This window comes from Hyperolius riggenbachi, chromosome 2, assembly GCF_040937935.1.
Source record: "Hyperolius riggenbachi isolate aHypRig1 chromosome 2, aHypRig1.pri, whole genome shotgun sequence".
In the NCBI taxonomy this organism is placed as follows: domain Eukaryota; kingdom Metazoa; phylum Chordata; class Amphibia; order Anura; family Hyperoliidae; genus Hyperolius; species Hyperolius riggenbachi.
Window position 1 is genome coordinate 104,820,207 of NC_090647.1, and position 16,849 is coordinate 104,837,055.

General features: G+C 43.1%; 1 long non-coding RNA gene across 1 annotated transcript in view; it reads left to right on the forward strand.

Annotated features, from left to right (window-relative positions):
• The window catches only part of LOC137544003 (uncharacterized), a 138,116-nt gene extending 121,470 nt beyond the window's left edge, over positions 1-16,646 (forward strand). Inside the window, exon 3 of the long non-coding RNA XR_011025695.1 lies at positions 16,527-16,646. This is a non-coding gene — a long non-coding RNA (uncharacterized lncRNA). The remainder of the gene's footprint in view (positions 1-16,526) is intronic.
• The last annotated feature ends 203 nt before the right edge of the window (positions 16,647-16,849 follow it).

The following is a 16,849-nucleotide window of genomic DNA, read 5'->3' on the forward strand; positions in this document are numbered from 1 at the left end:
ATTTTCACTACAGTTCCTCTTTAATGGCGCATACGCATGCACAGTACTTGTTGGCCAATGGGATTTGGATTGAATCCCTCCGGGGACAGTTCTGGAGCTGAGAGCTGTACAGAAAGCTTGCTCTGCTATGACAAAATGATGCATCCGTTGCTATGGGGAGGGAAAGATGACGCATGATAAAGTGGCTTCCGGTGGGCGGGGTAAGAAGGGGGAAAATGGACTCGCCTGACGAGTGTTGTTTAAAGATCCAGCATGCCAGATCATTAAGCAACCTTGCTAGACCTCAGGGGACACTAGATTTTTAGCAAGGACAGCCTCGACCGGCTGCTTTGTGTGCTGCGTATTGGACGATGCAGGTACCCAAATTTCACAGTATAGCCGCAATTTATAATAGTGCCTATGGTGCCGCCCTTACATTACCATATATACGACAGAGTGGCATGAGGGGGGGAGGTGTTTTTTGGGTTAGGCGTGGCCCGTGGGGGTAGTGTTTTTAAGAGTTAGGTGTGGGGAGAGGAGGCAGTTAAGGTTAGGTGTAGGGGGTGTTTTAGGGATTAGGCATGGAGGGGGAGTGGTTAAGGTTAGACATGGGTGGGGAGGGTTCTGTGTGAAAATAGTTTTAGGTTGAGTTATAGTAAAATATGATATTATTTACCAATATGTTATTACCGTAATTTACACTTTTAAAACTTAGAATATTGTTAAATTTTACCGAGATTTTACTACCCGAAATTGGGCGCCCAAATTTCCTTGCGGCCTTTTTTCATTCACTCACTGCAAGCACTATTCTGGAATCTGGATACAGATATTAGTCCAGGGACTGCTATGTGAAAACGTGCAATGTCTATTATTGTGGTTATGCAGTATGTATTTATTAATAGTAATGGATAGAGGATAAAAAACAGTACAAAATTCAGTAAATGCAATAAAACAGAACGATCCTCCTGTATACAAATGATATGTCCCTAATTTGACTACGTAAGGAAAATATTAAAGGATTTCCAAATTAGGCTTAAACATTCAGTGCAGGTTTCTTTTTTTCCTTTGGATGTTTATAAGGTCATAAACCCTGTTTGAATCTGATGTATATTTTCCTTTTATCACACATGTCCTTTGCTGAACTGGAAGCGAGGAGCCTTGGATCAGTGAGGAATGGATTGTTTATGCCATAAATGACTACTGTACATTCTGCGCAGGCATGCGCTTTGTTCTCAAGTTCTGAAGTTCTATGGAATGATTTGTCACAAGCTTCAGGGCAATCTATTGTCTATCGGTGCTTTTCCTAAGAAGGTGGAAGCATTGCTTTTGTATACATGATGATGACATATTCCAGACAATAATATCTCCTTCCTCTTTAATCATACAATAGACGAAAAAGAGACATCAGCGCTGCTCATCTCGTCTGAATCTCACACTTGGGCTCCAATGAACACATCATTGTGCAGTGACTATATTTCGGGGCTGATTTTGTGCCATATTAGCAGCTGCTGCATGTATGAGTGAAGGCCTGTCCTTGTATGACCGGCTGCTAGCTGCAACTGACGACTCCACTTGCCAGAGCATACTTTGCTTATATCTGAGAGTATTTTCACCCAAGCTGCAATTTATGCTGATGTAAGACCAGATCATGAGTTGAATATGTAATTAAGTGTAGTTAAAATAGAGGGCAAAGCGGTAAGACAGTATTTCCACTAAATACTGCCTAGGCAAAGTATTACATGCTTATAGGCACTACTCATTGGTCTGTGTGGCAGGGATGGTTTTAAATAAAAAGGGGTCCTGGGAAAAAAGTTGATGTGGGCCCCCTTACATTTTCATACTCTACTGACAGTAAATCATAGCTCCCAACTGTCCCTCTTTTGGAGGGACAGTCCCTCTTTGGGAGCCCTGTCCCTCTGTCTCTCTTTCCTCCTCATTTGTCCCTCTTTCAGGACTTTGTCCCTCTTTCTATGTAAATATATATATTTCTTGATTAAAAAATGTGTTTGATTAACTCTAAACGTCATTCCCATCCTTTAAATTTATATAATACTAATTTTAAAATGTTACTATAAAGGGAAATGAACCAGGATAGAAAGGACCAGTGTGGTTTGAATTATAAAACAACATATTTTTCTCATGAAATCTTTATGGTATGCGTGACTAGGGATGTGACGAGGGCATGATCAGGGGTGTGGCAGGGGCGTGGCTTAAGTGTCCCTCTTTCTCATCTCAAAAAGTTGGGAGGTATGACTGTAAACTTTTGACCTAAACAGTCCCTGACTTGTGAAGCCGGTAAGGATTTTGGGGTCCCGGGCAATTGCCCAGATTGGCCCTATGGAAGCACTGGCCCTGATGTGTGCAGTGCAGAGTATCTTCTGATTCACCTGAAAACACTGATACAGCGCACTCCCTCCTTCCCCTGTCTGTTTATTGTCAGCATGCACACAGCATATGCTGGTGTATGTGCATGGTGCGCATGGATACATTGCGTTAGCTCCCATGTGTGATTGGTAAGATGCACTATCTGTCCCAGGCAGAGGCGTCCGAGCCATTAGGCAGCTATAAATTTTCGCCTAAGGCGACAGGAAGAGGCAAGGGCGCTTCTGCACTGAGTAGTGAGATAAGAAATGCCTCTCAGCTGACTCAGGTGTCAGTTTACACAGCAGCAGCAGCAGCGGGGCTGACTGGACTTCAGCTCAATGATTCAAAGAACCACAGTAATGAATGAGTCAGTGAGAGAAGGCACTCATCCTAGTCAGGGATCCGAGGAGTACAGCATCATCAGCTCCTGAGTCCGACTCCTGAGAATTCAGTCCCTCTCTCTCTGCTACTGCTAACTGCGTGGATGTAGAGACTGTGTAGCAGCCAGGCATTGACTTCCCCCCAGGCCGCCTTTCATTCAATGATTTAGGGTTGGTCCTGTGTCTGCTGTATTCAGGTTTGTTGATGTAAGGCAATGTAAAATACTAGGCTAGCTGATAAAAGTGCAATTAGAGGGCAGGCTAGCTGGTAAATATACACAGCATGATGTAGAACTCGTCTGGAGGGTCAGTGGGAAAAAATCTGTCTGGTCTCTCCCCATTGTTATAATGACTGCATGTGCAGATAAGGTCTTAAACAGGTTGAAAAGTTTTGACAGTCCCTAGACTCCAGGAGGGCTGCTTGCTGACTTGTGTAAGAGATTGGCAGGGACAGCAGTCCTATTACCAGCAACTAGTCTCTGTGTAATGTGGGACTGCAATACAGATAAACTGCTCCATCTCAGGCTATTCTCAGTCTCACTCCACTCCTCCTATCTCTGTATGTGTATAGTGTATGTCTACTGTGTGCTGTGTATAGTGTGCTCTCTCTGTGTGTGTGTGTGTGTGTGTGTGTGAGTGTTGTGTGCAGTGTGTGTACTGTGTGTGTGTGTGTATGTTGTGTGCAGTGTGTGTACTGTGTGTGTGTATGTGTGTGTGTGTGTGTGTGTGTGTGTGTGTAGTGTGTGTGTGTGTGTGTGTGTTGTGTGCAGTGTGTGTACTGTGTGTGTGTGTGTATGTTGTGTGCAGTGTGTGTACTGTGTGTGTGTGTGTGTGTGTGTGTGTGTACTGTGCTGTGCATGTCTAGAGTGTGTGTGTGTACTGTGTATAGTGTGTATGTTGTGTGCAGTGTGTGTACTGTGTGTGTGTGTGTGTGTGTACACTGTGTGTGTGTGTGTGTGTGTGTGTGTGTGTGTGTGTGTGTGTGTGTGTGTGTGTGTGTATAGTGTGTGTGTGTGTACTGTGTGTGGTGTGTGTGAGTGCATGCCGCAATAAGTATATTTTATGGTGAAACGCTCTGCTGCATAACAACTATTTTCTGGTGAACCCATGCCGCAATAAGTACATTTTCTGGTGAAACGCTGCTGCATTATGATTTTCGGGGGTCTTGGGGGTGGGGTTCACCACAGGAGTGGTGTTCACCATGAGGGGTGCGGGGTATGGGACTGGGGGCAATCACAGGGGGGGGGGGGGGGGTGCCACAGGATTTCTCGCCTGGAGTGACAAAATGGCTAGAGACGCCCCTGGTCCCAGGAGAGGACGCCAGCATGTGTGCTCCTAATCTTTTAGATAGGTTTGATGCAATGAATGGTTGCATGTCTGCACTATGCCTGTTACAGGGCCAGAGTTAGGACACCTACGATTACCTGGATACTTCTGCGCAGTATAGGTGACTAAGCATAAGAATGCATTCTTTTGTAACTAAGCCCCCGGATTTTAACTTAGCTGTAGGGATAGCAGTGGTGTCTGGATGATTGATTATTGTGTATTATTATTATTATTATTTATTTATAAAGCGCCAACATATTCCGTGGCGCTGTACAATGTAAGAAAACAAACAAGGGATACATAATGATACAGATGATACAGACGATGATATACATCAAATATAAACACTGATACAAGATACAGCACTGCTGATTACAATTTGATTTAACATGATAACTAAAATGTATGAATGTCTAACAGTGTGCAAGCAATTAAATTAATAACATTCCATGACACAAAAGGGTGAGAGCCCTGCCCTTGCGAGCTTACAATCTAATGTGTATGCATCTGTTTGAGCATTTGCATGTGAGTGAGTGTGCAAAGGGTTAATAGTTTTTGGTTATTTTTATGGCCACACCCCCTTTAGCACCTCCCTTTCCTTAATAACTTATTTAAATGTCCCAACTTGAGGTGATATGCCTGGATATATGTGTTTTTTTCACCTGAAAACACATCTAAACAAATTACTGTATAACACCTGATTCACCACCACTGATATGATATTTTCACAACTTGTCATAAAATGCCTTAAGTCACCACCAGCAGCAAGCAAGAAAATACTCAACATAAATTTGATAGTACTTTTTCAGCAACTTTTAGCTTCTTTTTTAATTGTAAAATGCTGAAAAGTTAGTTTCAAGAGAAGTTGAAAATTATCTCCTAGGAGATAACACTGGTGAAAAAATCAATTGCATATGGGCCATGGAGTTCAATGGGAATACAGTGTTTACATTATTCAAAGTTTAATAAGCACAGTCTTTGCATGAATTGAAACCTAACTGTAGGACATTGGTGAGATCTGGAAATTCTTAGCATGTCCCACTATGTGCTTGGTCCTGTGTCAGCATATCAACAATACTAGTCACTTCCAGAAAGTCAGCTAACCCCTAGGTTCTCAACATGCGGTACGGGTACCCCAGGGGGTACTTCTGATGGGTCCAGGGGGTACTCGGGCTTGATATACTTAACCAAGAATAACAAATTTAGAGATTTAAAAAATTATAATTCTTATTTAAACAACACCAAATTAGTATTTTAGCTAATTAAAAGCAATAATAAATGCTTGCACATTGTTTAGAACCAATTATCATGTACTACGATTAAATATATATTTGTCAAGGGGTACTTGTGATCATGTTTACTATGCTAGGGGGTACTCGATGAATACAGGGTTTTAAAAGGGGTACACACTTATAAAATGTTGAGAAACGCTAACCGACGTTTTCCTGCCAGTGTTTTTACTACTACAGATGTTTTCTACAGAGAAAAAAATATCCTGATTGTAACACTAGGAAAGGAAGAAATGAACATGCACATGGAAATGATCTCAGAATACTGGCAATGCTGATTGGCGATCAGCAAGCGTATCTTGTGTGCGATGACAATAAAATCAGTAGTATTCAGTTTTTCATGAGATAAAAGGGACTGGAACCCACTAGAGCATTTTTGTAGGTGTTTAGGGATCGCTTTAAATCACTAGCGATTTCCCTAAAAGCCTTGTGAATGTAATTGGATGGGACAAATTCCACTGGAGCGCTTGTGATTAGGGGTATTGCAATCGCAAGACATGCAGCATTTTGGGAGAGTTTGCGCTCTACGTATGCATTGCTTGTACCCCATTTGAGTCTACAGGCTACATGCACTTCTCACACAGGGCCTGACACTGTGGTGGTGTTGTGCTGTGAACAACCCAACTCACTGGTTACTTTTATAAATGAATTTATATGGTGCTTTACATGATGAATTTGGCTTTTTAGCAACCTCGCCAGGTAGCACAAGAGTGCTTACTGTTCACCTTTAGCATAGCATTCATTTAGCATGACATGATGTTTTTGTTGTTGTTTTGTTTATGGTTTTTGATGTCTTTTGCTACTGGAGTACCGAGGTCATGCTACGAGTGTATCACGCGGCAGTTATGAGCCCACACTACGCTGAAAGGATCACACATTGTGTGAGCGCAGTAATATTAACCCGCGCTGTGTGTGTGCAGTAGATTTGCCACGGTTTTATGAATCAAGCTCTACAGGAGAGAGCGTGGCAGACAGACAGGCAAGTTCTCTCCTCCCCCGCAAGTACTCTGCAAAACTGGGCCCTGGGGGAGTGCTATTAACTCAGGGGGAGACCTGGGGGGGGGGGGGGGAGATCTATGCAAAAAGGAAGGCGATGAGAAAAGGGCACCGGTGAAGCAAAACAAGGATTTTTTTTGGCTTCACTTGCTAAAAATAACCATATTCTAGCACTGAACCTAACCTTACTAATCTTACCACCCTTCCCACAGATACCTTTAACCACTCCCCAGGATTTTTAAGGGTGGGGGGGGGATTCCTGAAAGATCCAGAAGCACTTATGTCCCGGAGTGCTTCCGAAGACAGGTGGCTCCATATTGCCCATGCACAAATGTGCGCTGGCGTATTATGGAGCTGCCTAACTTTGGAAGTACTCAAGGACACAAGTGTTTCTGAGGGCTTCTGGAAGCAGCAAATTTGAACGGGGGAGGGGGGGACAGCGCTGGAACAACTCCCCGAGAGAGGAACGGGAGATAGACTTAGTTTTCGCAATTCAGTGGAACATGCCACATAGTGTCACATAGCGGGACCTCTCCCCCTGCACACTAAATAGGGACTGTCTACAAGTCCTGGTCTACAAAACTTTGTATGATTCATTATCAGTGGCTGAGCAGGTGCAGTCATTAGAACAACTGTGCAGAGAGCAGAATGTTTTTTTTCTCTCCTTGCCCTTAGTTTTCAGTCTCTCAGGACAGGCCCCCCTGTGGCTTCTGGGCCCCCTGCGGCTGAATCCCTTGCAGGGTCTATTTTTACACCCCTGAGTACAGTCAATAATTTTAATCAGTTTGGCTGGAAATCTATCTAAATTATGATCGGGCGACCATGGTGGGGCATCGATCTTTGACAGATTCGATCACAGTGTTTGTGTCTGCCAGGAAAAATTGATTAGTATATGGGTACCTTGAAAGGAAGGATCATTTCATGCTACAAATGCTTAACTGTGTGAACCAAGACTAGTACACAAGATAAGTATCACCTGATCTGTTTTTCCTCCATATCATCAGACAATGTACTGTTTACAGCACTAGCTGATATGGTCAGCTGATGTTCTCCAGAGAGGATGATCAATCAGACAAGCTTGAGAAAGATTTCCATACCTTGCTAGTTCCCAGGAGATAAGCCGGTCTGGTTCTGTCCTCAATTACATAAACAAATTATGACCGCATTTTACTAATTTGGCCTCTTTTGCCACCCTGATCAAGTCTGTGGCCCATATGCAATTAACTTTTTCTCCTGAGGCTAGGGGCGCACTTTGCAGAATTGCATGTGTTTGTGCACTCCTAAGTAATATTTTCACACCTTATGGCAGTACTCTTTCATGTACTTTTTGGTACTTTTTTCAATTGCAGAATGTTGAAAGGTTATTATTATTATTTTATTATTATTATTTAGTATTTATATATCCCCGACATCTTCCGCAGCGCTGTACATAGTATATAGTCTAGTCACTAACTGTCACTCTAAGGAGCTCACAATCTCAGAATCAGAATCATTTATTTCGCCAAGTGCGACCGAGGTCGAACCCGGAATTGGTTGTGGTTCACATGGCAATGGCAACAGACAATAGACAGTAACACAAGCATAACAAACATAACAAGCGAGACAGTCGTAAAAAATAGCAATAATACGAGCAAGACAGGCAATAGTACAACGAGACAGGCAGTGCCTACACATTTTTAACGGTCTATGCAGTACAATATGCGGTTTGCTATGAGCAGAAATCTTCCGTGTTTGGATATTGTGCTGATCATGGATAAGTAAGTTAAATGAAAGAGTCCAAGAAGAGCACCAGGGTAATAGCTAGGTTCTTTACAGGCCCGGGCTCCAGGCTGATTGGCTAAGTTGGCCTGAGCGACTGGCGTGCCGACGAGAGGCAGGAGTTCAGCAGGAGGGCTGCTTGGGGAAAAAAGGTGTCCCTATGCCTGTTAGTCTTAGGGCGGGTGGTCCTGTAGCGTCGGCCCGATGGGAAGAACTTAAAGAAGCAGCAGCCTGGGTGGGATGGGTCCTGGGAGATCCTGCTAGCCCTTGTTTTCATTCTGGTGGTGTAGAGGAGGTCTAGCGTCGGCAGAGGAGAGCCGATGATCCTTTCCGCTGAGCTGATAACTCTTTGAAGCTTATACTCGTCACTGGCGGTTGCTCTTGCATACCACACGATAATGGCGGAGCAAAGGGTAGCTTCAATAGTGGCAGTGTAGAAGCTGGACGGCAGCTTCTGAGGCATACCAAATTTTTTCAGTTGGCGCTGAGGCATACCAAATTTTTTCAATTGGCTCTGTTGAGCCGCCTTCTGGATTTTGGTGGTGTTCTGCGCAGCCCACCTTACCAGAGTCCTATGTCTATGTATGTATAGTGTAGTGTATGTATTATAGTCTAGGGTCAATTTTAGGGGGAAGCCAATTAACTTATCTGTATGTTTTTGGGATGTGTGAGGAAACCGGAATGCCCGGAGGAAACCTACACAGACACGGGAAGAACATACAAACTCCTTGCAGATGTTGACCTGGCTGGGATTATTTTAAAGGTTATTTAAAACAATAAATGAAAATGAAAGGTTATTTTAAACAATAAATGAATTAAATTTATAAATTAAAAATTATCTTCTAGGAGTAAACTTAAGAGAACTAGTGAGTTGAATAAGGGCCTGCATGTCTGAGCATCATCTGAGGTCCAATACCCACCTTTCCCTAACTTTCATGAAAAACTGGCAACTTCTGCTTCACAGATAATGTTTGCATTTGATTAAGTGACCCATCAAGATCCTTTTGATTGTCTACAAATGATATAGTTGTTTAACTCATCATTTTTTTTTTCACTTCAGGTTTGCTTTAACTCATAGAAAAGCGTCTCAAAATTCTCCTTTAAAGGCGCCTATACATCACTCGGGCCAAAATTGGTCGCATGTATCAATCAGACATGCTGCTAAATGTTGGTCCGACATGCTCAATCAGGTGTGCGGCAGTAGCGGCGTGCAATATCGGGAGGAGCGATGAACATGACGGAACCCCTGGAGCTGTCCCCATAGTGTAAATGTGCCCACCCGTGCATGCATTTATACTTTACCTGTTTGCTGTCGCCCGCTGCTTCGCCCATCAGTCTTCCGCCTGGATGCTAGGTGGCAATGAGGGGAAGAGGTGGAGAGGTGAGGGAGGACTCTGACTACCTATAATTTGGGGGGGGGGGAGACAACTCTAGCTACCTATACAGTGGGGGGAATCTGCCAACCTACATAGGGGGAGGAACATAAGGCTTCCTATACTGATGGGACATAACTCTACCTGCACATCTGCTACCTATACTGGGATGTCACCAAAAGGACCTCATAATGGGCTCCTTTCCCCTACAACATTAAACCTTTTCTAATAACCAACACCTCCCGCTTTAATGTTACCCCTTACTCATGCCTAGCCTTAACATTCTAACCATAGCAACTAATTCTAACTTACCTCCTCTCTGTCCTAACCTATGCCTAACTGTAGCCTATAACCATAGCTGGTACCATTCATCATCCGATTCTGCTTTGGCATTCGGCCACCGATACTTCCTGTTGCCATAAATTAACCTCTCCAGTCAAGGATACTGTGCCAAACCATGCATAGCACAGTCGTTAATTTGGAAGCCTGGCCAGAATTAACCTGCTTCTATCCCCCTGCAGAATTACTTTAATTTCCCTAAGAACAATGAGAAGAATAAAGATAAGAACAGCTACAGAACTAATAAATGCACAAATAGTATACATTTATGTAGACTTCACTGTATATAAGGATTCTGCTCTTCTGGGAAAAATTACCAAAAGCTGTACTAAAGCTGTTTTTCTTGGTTAGCCATCGCGGACTGTCCTAAAGGATACATTTAAATGATGGAGAGGTTAACAAAACAGTGTGGCTATGTTGGTCTGTTTACTTATGCTGATAGTAAATTAATGCTCAAGGTAATGTGGGTTCACATAGAACAGGCACTACCATTGTGCTGCGTCCAACAGAAATGCATTTGTCAAATAGGCTGTTATGCATAGCATGAAATCCTATTTATTTTACATTCCCATCAACAGATCCTCATTTCATGTAAAGCGTCTGATATACAGTGTCAGGGTAGCTGAACTTACTAAAGATGTCATCGATGGCAGTTAATACCAAAGATATTACGTACATTATTTTGGGCTGTATTTTTTTAAACAAACCAACTGTAGTTAAAGAGGAACTGCAGTGAAAATATTGTAATAAAAAAGTGCTTCATTTTTACAATAATTATGTATAAATGGTTTAGTTAGTGTTTGCCCATTGTAAAAGCTTTCCTCTCCCTGATTTACATTCTGACATTTATCACAAGGTGCCATTTTTACTGCTGGCAGGTGATGTCACTGGAAGTAGCTGCTGCTTGCTTTTTTGGCAGGATGAAACAGCTGTAAAAAGTTATTTCCCACAATGCAACGAGGTTCACAGATAGGAAACTACCAGGACCATGGTCCTCACAGTTCCTGTGGGAGGGGTTTCACCACAAAATCAGCCATACAGAGCCCTCTGATGATCCATTTGTGAAAAGGAATAGATTTCTCATGTAAAAGGGGGTATCAGCTACTGATTGGAATAAAGTTCAATTCTTGGTCACGGTTTCTCTTTAAGTGTTGCATGTGCTGCACTTATTTTCAAAGTTAAACTGGCTTAAAGCAGAAACCCAATACGGCAAAGCCACATGAGTGACAATGGTTCCAGTAGCCACTCGCTCTGTGTGCACAGCTCCCGGTCATGTGACACTGGGAGGCACGCATGCAGCAGAGAGCGTGTGGTTGCCAGGATGAGGAGGACACGCGAAACAGAGGGATCAGGTAAATATATGCACATAGCACAGCGCTAATACTCTTCTAGGTGTGTGGGAGGAGGAGCGGACCCCCATAGCACCCCCCACCACTGCGGTGGTCAGAGGGGCAACTGTTACGCCCCTGCTCATACAGTCATTGTACAAGGTCTATGGAATTCCTACTGCTGTATTAGTTAAACAGCCAGCGTCAGAGGCTCCCTATGTCCTCCTGGCCTCCATCATTGACACGAGAGGACCCTCATAACATATCCGACAAGAGCTTGTGGGATATGTTACATGGCTGCGCAACTCTTCTAGCACGAGCATGGCTGTACTGCACTGGTGTGAGTACGCAATAATAATCAAATTTTTGTGGGCATAAACAATCTTTTCAAGTCTCAGAGTAGAATTAAACTGGTCTACCTACTGTTTAAAGGATACCTTAGTGAAAAAAATAAAAAACGGGAGGGAGCAGGCATGTGATAAAAAACGGGGGGGGGGCAGGCATGTGTGGTGGGGTCTCCTCATGCCCACCACTCCCCCGTTCTCCTCCGTCGCCCTCCATTTTCTTGCACCAACCCTCCGACCAAAACTACTTCCTGGTTGGGAGGGTCGGATGAAAACTGCGCCTTTGATTGCACGCCCGCAACCTGACCATTCTGCAGATTTACACTATGTCACAACTGCATAATGCACATACAATACAATAATACAATAACATTTGTAAAGGGCGTGTGGAGGGCATTCCTGGCCTTGGCTGCGATCAAGGACGCGTATCGCAGGGCAACACCAGCACAGTGTTCACCAACCCTCCCGACCAGAAAATAGTTTGGGATGGTCGGTGCACGAAAACAGAGGGCGACGGAAGTGAACGGGGTGGGCATGAGGAGAACCTGCCACACATGCCTGCTCACCCTGTTTTTATTTTTTTTTTTCACGGACTAAGGAAGAGTTCTCCAACCCTGTCCTCAAGGCCCACCAACAGTACATGTTTTGCATAAAACCACAAGCATTCACAGGTGTGGTACCTCTGTGGATTTCTACAAAGCATGCACTGTTGGTGGGCCTTGAGGACAGGGTTGGGGAACACTGGACTAAAGGCATCCTTTAAGTGAGGCAAAATCTCCTCCTCACAATAATGCGTTATCAGTTTCCATGCCTAATGCTGTATGCACACCCAATGTCTGCTAAGGTTTCAAATCTTTTATCTACTATATATATTATTAGCTTCCAGAATCTGTGAAATTTCAAACATCTCCAAAGAGCATATGAGGCAAAACTCCATGCTCACATTTGCATCTAATACAGATTAGAGATGTTGCAATGCCCATAGCAAACAGTCATTTTGGAGTAAAATATATTTTGTGAATAATGGCAAAAGACAGTTTATTAACAGCATCATTATGGCTTGAAGACTTTAGTATATACCGTACTAATGCATTGTTATAAAGAAATATTATTTGTTAGCAATCACTGTAGCCTATGTGCAATGATGAATGTGGGATTGTTTACATTTTAGTGCAGATCATGTTTTGACCTCCATGATCTTGAAGGCCTAGCTGTGTGGTGAGTTGGTAAAGGTGGAATGTGACTGTGACATGCAGGCATGTTTTTTCTAATAAAAGTTCAGCTGGGATTTTTCTGCATTAATGCAGTTCATCTAGGTTTGCTACTGTGACGAGGAACACCAGAACAGGTCCTGTAATCCAGTCACAGATGGTAGGCCATGCGTCTTCACCAAAGCACTCTTGCAAGGGATGATAAGCTGCCACCTCTAGTGGACAATGGACTTCTTCACTGCCTGGTGGTGCCCCACCAGTGACAGGAGAACAGGAGGAATTGCAATGCAGAGTCAATCAGCCAACTCAGGAATGCAAGCCAAAAGTCAAGGCAGGCAGATAACTGGCACAGTTAAGTTCCCAGGCCGAGGGTCAGGGTAGGCAGATAACTGGCACAGTAGAGGTCCCAGGCCAAGAGTCAGGGTAGGCAGATAACAGGCACAGTAGAGGTCCCAGCTCGAGGGTCACTGCAGGCAGATAACTGGCACAGTTGAGGCCCCAGGCAGAGGGTCATGGCAGGCAGATAACTGGCACAGTCAATGTCCCAGACCGAGGATCAGGGCAGGTGGATAAATGGCAGGGTCGAGGTCTTTGGCTGAAGGTCTGGGCATGCAGACAGCAGACAGAATCAAGGTTAAAGTGAACCTCCAGACTAAAAATCGACTCAGCAGCACTGAAAAGACTTGGTGTTTCTTTAACAGTTTCACAGCATCAGAACTTTGTTTCTCTTATACAAGCCTCATTTTTAGCTGCACAGAAGAAAACTGCCCGGGCAGTTTTCCCCTTATGCTGTGCAAAGCATGATGGGATTTCTGATGTTGTTGTTCTCGTTCTGCTGTTTTGGTCCAATTTTTTTTTTTTATATTTTGAATTTGACATTTGAAGCCTAGCGTGTGCAGCTGGGAGGGGTTATCAGGACACAGGACAGCTGGAACTGTGTCTCATGCTTCCTGTCACCTCCTTTCAACCAAAAAAATGGCTGCCCCCATGACAAAGATGGCAGCCCCCATGAATCACAAACATTTGCCTGTTCTTTTAAACCCGGGTGGGTAAAAGATTATATTGCCTATCTCTTCTAATTAACATAACTAATGTAACTTAATAACAGTATGTTTGTTTAGGCTGAAGTTCCCCTTTAAGGGCCAGGTCAACAGGAATAAAATAACTGATCAATGTTCAGATCAAGGGAGCATCAAGTACTGGCTATCCCAAGTTGTTAGAACAAACAACACTGACAGTATGGGTAAGAGGGATTTTAAAGAAGAGAACCAGGAAATCTGGAACTAAATTTTCAAGTGTGCCTAACTTTGGCCAGACCAATAAAGCTGTGCTTGACCGCGTGCATACATGCATGAGCCGACCTCTGGGAACCATAGAGGTAAGCATAACAGCTGCTCATTGCGCTTTCTAAAAATCAGGCCCAGTTTAAAATAGTTAAATATATATAAAATGTATCTTAATTTTTAAAAGCACAATTTTCTAGTTTTTTTTTTTTTTTTTTTAATATTTACAGAACTATAGCTAGGTTACCAGATTTGCAGTCCTGATTGAACTCTTCTACAGGAATGATTGGAAACAAGGCCATTGCTCTTCCATACATTGGTTTTTGTGTACCTGAAATTATCTCACATTATTTCCCATTTACTGTTCCAAAGAGAAAAAGAAAAATTAAAGCGTTGCTCAACAGTTGTAAAGACAAAATTTACAAAAAAGTACAGTAAATTAAACATAGAGACTTTGTTGTATTGTTATATGCTTTTGTATACATTTTTTAAACTTGACATAGAACTCCCGTAATCCCTTCTAAATTAATTTTCCTGCTGCACATTCCCTGTGCTAATCACGGTGATCAAAGAGAATATTTTGCAAACAAACTTATGCAATAATTTGCATCAGATGTGAATGGGTCCATGGATTACATATGCATATTCACATTGCTTGAATACACACCACGCAAAGTGCTATAAAGTCTAAAATAAAAATTGCATGTGTTGCGTTCTCCTAAAAAGTAATAATGACTTTACCAGAGTTTTTTGTCTAACTCCTCCCTCAAGCCCCGTGTGCGCCGACTTTCAACATGTAGCCCCGTCCCACCGCCTTACAGCAAAACACCAAAGCGCTCTCTCTACTCGAGTGAGGCCTGGTGCACACTGCACACCAGAGTGGTTCGGCTGCGGCTGCAGATACGCTTGGGTAATGTATTTCAATGGGCTGGTGCACACCAGAGCGGGAGGCGTTTTGCAGAAATGCATACTCCCGGGCTGCTGCAGATTTTAGATTGCGGAGGCGTTTCTGCCTCAATGTTAAGTATAGGAAAAATGCAAACTGCTCTGAAAAACGGAACTTCAGAGCGGTTTACCAGGCGTTTTTTGTTACAGTAGCTGTTCAGTAACAGCTTTACTGTAACAATACATAAAATCTACTACACCAAAAACGCTTCACAAAACCGCAAAATGCTAGCTGAAACACTACAGAAAAATCAGAAAAAGCGTTTCAAAATCTGCTAGCATTTTGCGGATCTGCTAGCGGTTTTTGTTGTGCACCAGGCCATAGAGATTGCCACAGAAGCGCCACAGCACGTCTATGTAAGTGGGCGGGACTACACGCACGACATACACAGGACTTGCAGGATAAGTAAGACGAAAAACGCTGGTAAAATCATCATAACTTTTTACAACAAGATACATGAAATGTTTATTTTAGACTTTATAGTCTCTTTAACTGCGAACCCTGCCTGAAAGGAAGTAGCTTACCCGCAGTGCTGTCATTTCACCAGAGTGCTTTTAGCCACACTTTGGAATTGCTGGCAAATCCAAAAGTGCTAGGCTAATGAAAATCAAGGGCTGAAAACCCACATGAGTGATTGTGATTAGAGAAATCGCAATTGTGGGTCCTGTAGCATTTTTGGAGCCATAGTGCTCCAATGAAAAGTATAGGAGCGCTGCAAAAATGTTCAGCGATTGCGTGCCGAAATCGATTTTTAATAAAGCTTTCCCTACATACCAGGTACATGTGAGGCTTCCTACGCATAGCCCCGCCCTTTGCACAGAAGCATAAAACCAAAAAGAAAAGATCATCTGTATGGGCAATGAATGAAACTTCACAAAACCATGATCAAGCTTCATAACCATAATCTTTATTATAAACACTGAGACACTTGCACAGAAGCAATGACATCATGTGCAAGGGGGCAGGGCGATGCTCCAGAAGTCGGTGCACACGGACCCAGCATGTAGGGAAAACTTTATTTAATATGCAGAAAACAAAATCACAAGCGCTGTACAGCCCTTTTCCACTAGCAATCGCCAGCGTTTGCGCTAAACGCTAGCAATTGCGACTCAGCAAGTTGCTAAATTTTTTGAACTGCATAGCAAAATCGCTGTAAAAATCGCTCCGAGGTGCGATCGCGCTTTAGTAAAAATCTAATTGCGGTAGTGGAAAATACCTACCGCGATTCCTATGTTTTAAAACAAACCCTAGCAATTTAAAAATCGCTAGCAATCGCCGCAAGTGGAAAAGGGCCCTAAAGCGCTTGAAGCTAACCTGCAGTTGTGATAACCCCAGTTTCTGCGTCCTGGGTAAAGCATGTTTCCCTCATCACTAGTCTGTTATACAAGATCACTACTGAACATGGTCACTCTTGTACAGGGTCACTCTTGTACAGGGTCACTATTGTACAGGGTCACTATTGTACAGGATCACTATTGTGGTGGCACTGAGTCTTTAAGGTCTTTGTCAAGTTCCTGACTGGAACAATTTATGCTCTTTTTATTAATATATAAATTATGTGTAAATATTTTTTAGTTTTAGAATTATAACCTTTTGAACAATGTGTATAGATTCCAGATGTGATGCCCAAGAGAGCGGCCATGAAAACCCCCGGAGGACTAAGGCAAGCTCAACTTCTGTGGCCTCAGATTTGCATATTCTCCGGGGAAAATTATCTTTCTACAGGCCGTTCTCCTTACTTCCAACAAAAACAAAATGTCACTCATGGAAGCTGAACTTGACAGGTCTGGAGGTTATTTGGCTCACAAGTTTAAAGCTTAAAATGAAAATGGGTTAGGTTAAATCCTGAAAAGAATTCATTAAAAATGTGTCACCTACCAGCCTTCCAGAGGATTTGTTTGTTTTATTTAGCAGACTATCGGGCGATAAAGTT